We start from the raw sequence: 12,340 nt of genomic DNA, 5'->3' as shown, positions 1-12,340 counted from the left end.
CCCCCTTGATTATAATGACACTTCGACCATAACGTGTACCGTTCACAGACACGAGAAGGTGGGAATTCTTCATTAAGTTAGACGTTAAATGTATTGTAAATGATTATAATAATGTCGTAAGTCTGTTAATACGATTAAGGTCAGGAAATCAGGATGGAAAAAAAAAAAAATCTTTCATTCTAACAGAAGATAAGATATTATATATTGACTCATATATGTGTGGGATGATACTATATTGCCCATATCTCTCAGAACCAGTTGGACCAGGCGTCTCTCTCCTGGTCACTGAGGGAGGTCTGACCCTTACGGCTAAAGTACTGGATCGGGTCTGGGCTATATAAGTGGTCATATAGGACAGTGTCGGTGGTATGGCTGGATATAAAATGACACATATTTTTCCAGACCGTTGACCGCAGAGACGAGGTTCCAGGACCTGAAGAGCCTGGAAAGAGGGTATGTCTGGAAGGTTATGAGAAAGTGTTAACTGTAGGGGGACGGACGGGGTAGGTCCCCCCTCCCCCTGGGCTGAGGATACTTTGGGAGAGAGAGAGAGAGAGAGAGGTCAGCGGGTCGCCTCCGGGTTATATACGCATTGGAACTACGTCGTGAACTTGGCGTTAAGCAAGGACGTCAGAGATGTGTAAAAGACCACAACAGATTTGGATGGTTCCCGGCGTCTGGTGGATGTATACGTAAAGTTATGTCGGTCTGTGTCCACTGTGATAATGACATCATTGAGAAGTGCCATTCCACGTGGCTCAGTGAACTCAACCGATGATGTAAAAGGTAGAATTCTCTTTCACGATGAAATGAGGCAAATCTTATGTCTATGTACAAAGTGCATAAGTGAAAAAAAAAAGAAGATAAAGAAAAGGTATGTTCACACACACACACACACACACACACACACACACACACACACACACGCACACACATACCTAATGAAAATACACAGAAGCAATGTTTTTGTGTATGAAAACATAGGCAGATACGTGGTCTCCACACGACCACTCAAGCTGGCCTAAACCAGGGGATAAAACACGGTGGAGGACCGCTTTACTGGTCACAAGCGTGGTTGAAATTGTTTTAGCGGCGCAGAACTCGCTCGCAGAGAGAGAGAGAGAGAGAGAGAGAGAGAGAGAGAGAGAGAGAGAGAGTGAGAGAAGACTGAGGCGCAAGCTGGGTTTAATTTGGGGAAGAGCACACAGTTTATTGATTCCCAGATGTGTTGGGCTTCGGGAGGAACTACTGCTGGTAGCGGATGCCGCGAAAGCAAGCGGCGAAGGCAATACGCGACAGATGATGACAGACTCGTGGTGGTGGGGCGTGGGTGTGAACACGAAGGAAAACTAGAACATCCTGGTGAAAGAAAACCTTGAGAATGATGGACCATGCCGTGGGCCAAAGAGAGGAAGTTGAAAGCCACTTGGTGTAAAATGATAAACCTGGATAGAGCTGGAGTAAGAAATCCCGAATGAATCAGGAAAGACAGAAAGAAGAATGAATTAAGAGGAGACAAATAGAAGAAAGAAATGAATGAAACATAAAAATATAATATGTACAAAGATCAAACGCACGAAAAATCATGCCAAAGAGAAAAAGGATTAAACTTATGAATAATCATAGAAAAGTCGATAAGCTATCAATATCGACAAAGATAGCGAACAACGAAACATAAATATCAGATCAATCAATTACAAAATAAGAGAGAAATGTAGTTTGTATTAGTAAAGGACGATGAATGATAACTAATACAGACATGAAGAATGATTGATGAAGGAGACACAGGAGGAGGAGGAGGAGGAGGAGGAGGAGGAGGAGGAGGAGGAGGAGGAGGAGGAGGAGGAGAATTAGCCAGTGAATAACGTAACGGGAAGATGTGGAGGTGATGGTAGGGTGAGGGAGAGATGTCTGTTGCAGAATGGTGAAACCCCACCCTCATCCCCAACCTCACAAGACCTACATGACTGTGCAATGTTGCCCAGGAAGACAGGAGGGCAAGGGAAGGAAGACGACGACCAACAGGAAGAAAACTGAGTCAGGAGAAATGAGGAAAAGATGGAGGAACGAATAGATAAAAGGATGTCATCTGCTGATTCATCTAATCCTCGTAAATGTTTGGCGTTCTCAACATTGTAACTTGCAGAAGCTATTCCTCCCGTTGCTTTGCTCTAGTTTACTACCACTTCCTCTTTCGCTTCTTCTTTCTCTCTTTCTCCTTAGTGATATGAAGTTCTTCTTTCATTCCCTAGTGACGTCGGTCGAGCGTGAGGGACGAGAGCGGAGGAATACATCCTCAGACATAATGTTACAATTCGTTAACCACACGATGGAAGGCAGAAGTTCCCTCAGGTCTTGTCGTCTTCTTCTTCTTCTTCTTCTTCTTCTTCTTTCTTCTTCCTTCTTCTTTCATCTTCCTTCTTCTTTCTCCTCCTTTTTTCTTTCTTCTCCTTTCTTATGTCTTCTTTCTTCTTCTCTTTTCTTCTTTCTTCTTTCTTCATTCTTTTCACTTCTTCTTTCCTCTTTCCTCTATCTTTTTTCTTCTTCTTTCCTCTTTCCTCTATCTTTTTTCTTCATATCCTTCTTATCACGCTCAACACTTAACCCTAGCATGGATGATACAGTTTCAAAAAGATAAATTCAGGTTAAACTACTGAAGCAGACAAGAACCTTCAGGGAATAGTAACTACGATATGAACAGTTCAATCACATGCTCTTAGACGCGGGAGTATGTGTGTGTGTGTGTGTGTGTGTGTGTGTGTGTGTGTGTGTGTGTACGTAAGCCTTCATACACAAACTCAGACTCTGCTTCTCATATTTTCCTGCCAAAACACTTTCTATAATCATATTTTCAAAAATAGGATAATTTTGTTTACATATATATATATATATATATATATATATATATATATATATATATATATATATATTCTATATATATTCGCCATTTCCCGCGTTAGCGAGGTAGCGTTAAGAACAGAGGACTGAGCCTCAGAGGGACCATCCTCACTTGGCCCCCCTTCTCTGTTCCTTCTTTTGGAAAAAGTAAAATGGGAGGGGAGGATTTCCAGCCCCCCGCTCCCATGTATTTATATATATATATAACACTTGTCGCACTTGTATCCGTTTCATCTTTCGGTACATCAGTTTTCAGCTCTGCCGTATTCCTACCAGCGTAAAAATAAGTCGTGCGCACATATTGCTGTTTGTAAGCGCACGATAATTCTGATTCGGTGTTTACCTTACGACTCCGTTTGAATTCATGTGGTTGGTTGGTTATTAGGCCTCTAGGCCTATCGGGTGCCAAGGATCATTTGGGCTATCAACGTCGAGTGATAACAACCCAATCGAATGAAATTGAGCACCTCCTGAATTAAGATGGCCAGGATAGGTCGAAGACCATACGTGCTTTAAGTACGTGAATGGATCTCGTGAATTCCTGAAAAATTATTTCTCATGTTCCAGGCACAATAATTAGGCCTTCGAGCGTACGAAGTTTTTGAATGAACCGGTGTGATATTTTGTCACTAGTTCAGCATCCCAAAACCATTTATAGTTTGTTTTTTGTTTATACTCATTTACTTCCTCGCTTGAATTATTTGTCTCATTACTTTTACAATATATTTTCCTTAAAAACGTAGTAATTGCATTTACTTACGACGATAATTATTCTCTACGATAGTCATTCCTTCACGTATGATGTAAATCTACCTTACAAATGAACCTATGCATCTCTTCATATATGTAAATATATATATATGGCCTCAGTCATACAAACACGAAGACAAGTAAGTTTCTAAATATCGGAGATGTGAAACGGGAAAGAAAACCTTCAGCTTCATTATAATGCTGACTCGAATGTCCTCTGTTTGCGGTCGGAAGGAAATCCCAACATTTTTGACCAAATAAATGAGTTGAGTCATTTCCTTGAGTGGAGGCAGACAAACTCAGGTGTCTTGGGAATGAGTTAAAGAAGATCTTGCCATGCCTGGGGCTCCACTCTTCTGGCTCTCTCGAGTGGAAGTTGTTTGCAGAGACGCATGAAGGACGATGTCTTGAGAAGCCAGTCAGCCAGTCAGCTAACCAGTCCAGTCAGTTACTTAGTTTGCTGGCCAGCTAACAAGCAAACCAACGAGCCTGTCAGTCAGACAGCCAGTCAAATAGCCAGCCACTCAACCAGTCAGCCAGTCAGATAGTCAGCCAGTCAACCAGTCAGCCAGTCATATAGCCAGCCAGTTAACCAGTCAGCCAGTCAGATAGCCAGCCAATGAACCACTCAACCAGTCAGTGAGTCGGTCAACCAGCCAGTCAGCCAGTCAGATAGCCGGCCAGTTAACCAGTCAGCTAGTCAGTCAGTCAGTCAGCCAGTCAACCAGTCAGCCAGTCAGACAGCCGGCCACTCAACCAGTCAGTCAGTCGGTCAACCAGTCAGACAGCCAATCAGCCAGTCAGATAGCCAACCAGTTAACCAGTCAGTCTCTCACCGAGCCAGATGGTCTGCATTGGATACCCTGGGAAGTGAGAAAGGGTTTGAAAATTCTCCAGAAAAAGATGTAATCACATGTACCCAAATGGGGGGGCGAGCAGCGTAGGATGTGTTAATTTCAGACGTAATGAAAGAATGTGTCTTGGAGCACCAACTGTGAGCATGCTGCATCTTAGGACGTTGCCAGAATACTTAAATAGAGCTTTCAGAATATTCTCCTTACCGGTGTCGAATAATTTCCCTAAGTGGTAGAAAATGAGAAAAATGAATAACGTATTTAAAAGAGATTTTAGTGTCTAGTTCTCGTACTGAATAAGGAATATATACATCCCATCGTCAACCTGCAGTAATAGATCTTTATAAAAATGTCGATGAATATTCACGAGACCACCGAATATATCATCCTTAAAGATAGGAGCGAATATCTTTCCCAGAGAAAGACGAAATGACCCTTGAGCAGGACGGTATGACCTTTGAGCTAGACGGTGCGACCCTTGAGCAGGACGGTACGACCCTTGAGAAAGACGAAATGACCCTTGAGCAGGACGGTACGACCCTTGAGAAAGACGAAATGACCCTTGAGCAGGACGGTACGACCCTTGAGAAAGACGAAATGACCCTTGAGCAGGACGGTACGACCCTTGAGAAAGACGAAATGACCCTTGAGCAGGACGGTACGACCCTTGAGCAGGACGGTACGACCCTTGAGCAGGACGGTACGACCCTTGAGCAGGACGGTACGACCCTTGAGCAGGACGGTACGACCCTTGAGCAGGACGGTACGACCCTTGAGAAAGACGAAATGACCCTTGAGCAGGACGGTACGACCCTTGAGCAGGACGGTACGACCCTTGAGAAAGACGAAATGACCCTTGAGCAGGACGGTACGACCCTTGAGCAGGACGGTACGACCCTTGAGCAGGACGGTACGACCCTTGAGAAAGACGAAATGACCCTTGAGCAGGACGGTACGACCCTTGAGAAAGACGAAATGACCCTTGAGCAGGACGGTACGACCCTTGAGCAGGACGGTACGACCCTTGAGCAGGACGGTACGACCCTTGAGCAGGACGGTACGACCCTTGAGCAGGACGGTACGACCCTTGAGAAAGACGAAATGACCCTTGAGCAGGACGGTACGACCCTTGAGAAAGACGAAATGACCCTTGAGCAGGACGGTACGACCCTTGAGAAAGACGAAATGACCCTTGAGCAGGACGGTACGACCCTTGAGAAAGACGAAATGACCCTTGAGCAGGACGGTACGACCCTTGAGCAGGACGGTATGACCTTTGAGCTAGACGGTGCGACCCTTGAGCAGGACGGTACGACCCTTGAGAAAGACGAAATGACCCTTGAGCAGGACGGTACGACCCTTGAGCAGGACGGTACGACCCTTGAGAAAGACGAAATGACCCTTGAGCAGGACGGTACGACCCTTGAGAAAGACGAAATGACCCTTGAGCAGGACGGTACGACCCTTGAGCAGGACGGTACGACCCTTGAGAAAGACGAAATGACCCTTGAGCAGGACGGTACGACCCTTGAGAAAGACGAAATGACCCTTGAGCAGGACGGTACGACCCTTGAGAAAGACGAAATGACCCTTGAGCAGGACGGTACGACCCTTGAGAAAGACGAAATGACCCTTGAGCAGGACGGTACGACCCTTGAGAAAGACGAAATGACCCTTGAGCAGGACGGTACGACCCTTGAGAAAGACGAAATGACCCTTGAGCAGGACGGTACGACCCTTGAGAAAGACGAAATGACCCTTGAGCAGGACGGTACGACCCTTGAGCAGGACGGTACGACCCTTGAGAAAGACGAAATGACCCTTGAGCAGGACGGTACGACCCTTGAGCAGGACGGTACGACCCTTGAGCAGGACGGTACGACCCTTGAGCAGGACGGTACGACCCTTGAGCAGGACGGTACGACCCTTGAGAAAGACGAAATGACCCTTGAGCAGGACGGTACGACCCTTGAGCAGGACGGTACGACCCTTGAGCAGGACGGTACGACCCTTGAGAAAGACGAAATGACCCTTGAGCAGGACGGTACGACCCTTGAGCAGGACGGTACGACCCTTGAGCAGGACGGTACGACCCTTGAGCAGGACGGTACGACCCTTGAGAAAGACGAAATGACCCTTGAGCAGGACGGTACGACCCTTGAGAAAGACGAAATGACCCTTGAGCAGGACGGTACGACCCTTGAGCAGGACGGTACGACCCTTGAGCAGGACGGTACGACCCTTGAGAAAGACGAAATGACCCTTGAGCAGGACGGTACGACCCTTGAGAAAGACGAAATGACCCTTGAGCAGGACGGTACGACCCTTGAGCAGGACGGTACGACCCTTGAGAAAGACGAAATGACCCTTGAGCAGGACGGTACGACCCTTGAGCAGGACGGTACGACCCTTGAGCAGGACGGTACGACCCTTGAGAAAGACGAAATGACCCTTGAGCAGGACGGTACGACCCTTGAGAAAGACGAAATGACCCTTGAGCAGGACGGTACGACCCTTGAGAAAGACGAAATGACCCTTGAGCAGGACGGTACGACCCTTGAGAAAGACGAAATGACCCTTGAGCAGGACGGTACGACCCTTGAGAAAGACGAAATGACCCTTGAGCAGGACGGTACGACCCTTGAGCAGGACGGTACGACCCTTGAGCAGGACGATACGACCCTTGAGAAAGACGAAATGACCCTTGAGCAGGACGGTACGACCCTTGAGAAAGACGAAATGACCCTTGAGCAGGACGGTACGACCCTTGAGAAAGACGAAATGACCCTTGAGCAGGACGGTACGACCCTTGAGAAAGACGAAATGACCCTTGAGCAGGACGGTACGACCCTTGAGAAAGACGAAATGACCCTTGAGCAGGACGGTACGACCCTTGAGAAAGACGAAATGACCCTTGAGCAGGACGGTACGACCCTTGAGAAAGACGAAATGACCCTTGAGCAGGACGGTACGACCCTTGAGCAGGACGATACGACCCTTCAGCAAGACGGAATGACCTTTGAGCAGGACGGTACGACCCTTGAGCAGGACGGTACGACCCTTGAGCAGGACGATACGACCCTTGAGAAAGACGAAATGACCCTTGAGCAGGACGGTACGACCCTTGAGAAAGACGAAATGACCCTTGAGCAGGACGGTACGACCCTTGAGAAAGACGAAATGACCCTTGAGCAGGACGGTACGACCCTTCAGCAAGACGGAATGACCTTTGAGCAGGACGGTACGACCCTTGAGCAGGACGGTACGACCCTTCAGCAAGACGGAATGACCTTTGAGCAGGACGGTACGACCCTTGAGCAGGACGGTACGACCCTTGAGCAGGACGATACGACCCTTGAGAAAGACGAAATGACCCTTGAGCAGGACGGTATGACCTTTGAGCTAGACGGTGCGACCCTTGAGCAGGACGGTACGACCCTTGAGAAAGACGAAATGACCCTTGAGCAGGACGGTATGACCTTTGAGCTAGACGGTGCGACCCTTGAGCAGGACGGTACGACCCTTGAGCAGGACGATACGACCCTTGAGCAAGACGGTATGGCCCTTGAACACGAAGGTATGACCCTTGCGCTGGACGGTATGACCCTTGGAAACGACGGTACGACCCATGAACACGACGGTATGCCCTTGAGCACAACTTTATGACCCTTGAGCAAGACGACACGACCGTTGAGCATGACGATACGACCCTTGAACACGACTTTACGACCCTTCAACACTACGTTATGGCCCTTGAGCGCGACAGTATGACCCTTAGGCATGAGGTTCTAAACACTGACTTGACCCCTCACCTGCCGTATCAGTTGAAATGTCTCGCAAGCTTCGAATTGATCAAAAATCAGACCATCATACCCAAGGGTCGTACCGTCGCGTCGTGCCCAAGAGTCGTAGCTTCGTGCTCAAGGGTCGTAGTTTTTTACTCAAGGAATGAGACGAAATGCAATTTTGATGACAGCTTTTAATCGCCTCGTTACAGCTTTGTTTACAAGCCTTATTGACATTCATATATGCATCGACCTCTGATACGCTCATGCCACTTATTCAACCCGCTGACAGCCTACCATAACAGCATCATGTCAGAAATATGCTGTGTCCATACGCAAGAATAAAGCCTTTAAAGTGCATTGCCTCTGTAAAGAAGGATGATCCTCACTCCCACTCTGAATCACATATATGACGCGGCTTCGAATCCCCCGTTGTAAGACTGAATAAAACAAGTGAGCAGCACACCAGAACATCGCAAAAGTAATTCGTTCTCTGCAAGATAAACGACATATTTGAAAAAAATGAAAGACTAGCCAAACAGTAGTGGAAGCACTACGCGCAACCTGAGTTTAGCGACCATATGAAAATGAAATATTTACGACAGTCGTATATCCAGTAAAAAAAAAAAAAAAGAGAATAAAAGTGGAGCTGAATAAAATTGTGCGTGAAGAACATAATGAACAGTTCCCGTACACGCTAGAGCGAGTCTTTCAGCGTAAATCACACACACACACACACACATATATATATATATATATATATATATATATATATATATATATATATATATATATATATATATATATATATATTTCTAGCTTGTATAATTTCTAACATGATTTTCAAATTGGACTCATGTATGAAAATATGGAACGTTAACTGCGCTATTTCTTACGTGGATTGAAATGGACGATGTGTATGGAGAATACATGGAAGTGATGGGAAATACATGGTAGTGTAGCTTCACTATTTAACCGGGAGTGTAGGTGCACTATTTTACCGGCACTGGTATTGAGTACTGAGTGGTTATTTTGCCAGGGGACACACTGACTGGATTTACTATGGTCTGGTCGTCTACCGGCAATATAAAAAGGAAAATCGTTTTCACCAGAACTACGTAGTTTTACCTAGAGTAACTTGACGTGTGTATATATATATATATATATATATATATATATATATATATATATATATATATATATATTTATTTATTTATTTTGCTTTGTCGCTGTCTCCCGCGTTAGCGAGGTAGCGCAAGGAAACAGACGAAAGACTGGCCTAACCCACACACATACACATGTGTATATGTACATGGCCACACACGCAAATAAAATATCTATACATCTCAACATATACATTTATATACACACAGACATATACTTATATATACACATATACATAATTCATACTGTCTGCCTTTATCAAACGCTTACAAGATATATCATAAACCTTAAGACACACTTAAAAAGTCTTTGAGAAAGTGTGTGAAACCTCTTGCGTTTTGCAGCTTAACTTAAACTTTTGGCGAGACAAAAAAAAAAAAAAAATATCCGCTTGTTTTTCTTGCTATCTGCAGATACTCTAAGCTAATATCCTGGGTCAAGGAAAAGGTAACTTTCTTCAGTGTTCTTCCCTAGAAAAAAGTTTTCTTTGTTATTCTCTCTCTCTCTCTCTCTCTCTCTCTCTCTCTCTTGAGGGAGGGAAGTCTCCTTGAATAAAAGAAAGAGCTATGTATCAAGTTTGAAAAAGGCGTCAGATGTGCATCGTTACATGAGACTGCTGCTGGGGGAAGGTAGGAGTCTGTGTCAGAGTGTGTCTTCATATTCAGTACGACTTCCTAAAGCATTTAGAACATCCCGAGTAAAGGTTTTTGATGTAAACCTGGAGTGGACTTTGAAAGCTAATCAATATCCTCCTGGAATATCATATATATGTATGTATGTATGTATGTATGTATGTATGTATGTATCTATGTATCTATGTATCTATATATATATATATATATATATATATATATATATATATATATATATATATATATATATATTAGTTCTGAATCTTCTCTCGATATCAAGAATATTCAAATCCCTGAACAAAACCCGATCTGTACCAGTGAAGTTTATCAATAATTTCTCTCCTTTCTGAGCGCTCGTGGGCTGCATCATTTCGAGCGAGCGAATCCCATCCGAAAACCAATGAGATTATATTCGTAATCCCTTAACACGTCCTGAAACATTGACAAGAGAACGACGTTTCCAAAGCGTCTCGAACTCCACCATTTTCCCCTCCATGTAGGATCCGAAACTGGATTGAACTCTGCTTCATGAAACTTGGCCGAGGCTACGATGAGACACGGAGGGAATGAGTTCAATACTTCACACAAACAACACAAAATACATCTTTTACACCATTTGACCTCGATTCCCATTCATGGATTCTTGAAATATATCAGATAAGGCTTTGTGAACGGAGGACATGTACATTTAAAGGCCTCCTATATCCAGCGCGATAAGGGGGAAAAAATAAAAGCTTTTTTTTTCCCCCGACGTTTGCCAAGGATTCTGAGATGAAACAGAGTCCCTCATCGAGGCACACGAAAGCTTTTTACAGGAAAGAAGGGAATCCCACATGGCCCGCAAATGTGACCTCCCACCAGAAAGAAACCTTAGGCGTGTGTGTAGTGGTGGTAAGTGGGAACTGGAGGGAGAGATAAGGAAAAAAAAAAAGATATTTGGATGAAAAAAAAGAAAGAAATAAGAACAGGGGAAGGAGGGAATGGTGCGCTAGGGGAAATGATGTAGGAGGATGTAGCCTTTGAAGAGGAACTCGAGAATTATAGAATGATGAGGAGTTAGGATAGGCAGGCGGAGGTTTACCGAGGGAGAGAGAGAGAGAGAGAGAGAGAGAGAGAGAGAGAGAGAGAGAGAGAGAGAGAGAGAGAGACACGTGCCACAAGGACTATTTAGAAAATTAACATGGGACCCAATTCCAGCTCCTGGGGATGGAAACGAGTTGCGTTCATTTTTGAGAGCACGAATATGATAGCACCGACGCATTGGGGTAAAATATTTTTTTTATATATATATTCTTTCTCTCTCTGGCGGTGTTAGAATATTACCCCATGCTTAATTTTTAATGCATGCAGACATTTAGCTGGTAATCCTATTGCTTTTAACTGTGTGTGTATATATATATATATATATATATATATATATATATATATATATATATATATATATATATATATATATATATATATATTCTATTCTGTTACTTCATCAACACCATTTCTCTTTTTCTGTTATTTCACTAGTTTCATCTCCGTTCTCTTTCCTCTCTCATCGCCAGTTCTTACTATCCATCCTTCCTATCATCAAGGCTTCAACTCTCCCCCAACTCTTCCTCATATTTACATCCCTCCTCCCACGCAATCCTGACTCACTCTCCTTCCTACCTCACCCCCTCCTCCATCTTTCCTTCTCACTCCCTCGGAAACGTGAGGGACACAACACGTCTTTGATGTAAGTTTTTTTCCCTCCAATATTTTTCACGAAACGTTCCCCATGTGTTAGATATAAAGGGCGCACTAACTACCACCGTCCCAAATGATTTTGGCTTATATTCCCAGCGACAGTAAGACTCACCGTTTCTCATACGACTGAAGTTGTGATGGATCGCTTATGCAGTGGGACCGGGGGGAAAAGCGTAGCTTAGACCCGTCAAAATTCGTCCTCAAGAATCAGCTGTTCAGGCAAGAATGAAATGCAACTGGCAACTCCCTCCCCCACCGCAAAAAAAAATAGACTGGTCCGTTGCTGCTTTTTGAGCCCAGTAATTTACAAACTTGACTTGTAATGAGACTTGCAAATAATTGTTACAATAAAGCTCATCTTTGTGTAATTCAGCCAAAAGGAGATGCGAAACTGAGAAAAGAATATCGTGTTTAGTTATGAAGATCCTCATGAATTTACGACCAGTTATCAAACAGACGTATGCATACCCTTGCAAAACCATATATATATATATATATATATATATATATATATATATAT

Source organism: Panulirus ornatus, chromosome 13 (assembly GCF_036320965.1).
Source record: "Panulirus ornatus isolate Po-2019 chromosome 13, ASM3632096v1, whole genome shotgun sequence".
In the NCBI taxonomy this organism is placed as follows: domain Eukaryota; kingdom Metazoa; phylum Arthropoda; class Malacostraca; order Decapoda; family Palinuridae; genus Panulirus; species Panulirus ornatus.
This window is presented reverse-complemented; position numbering follows the sequence as displayed.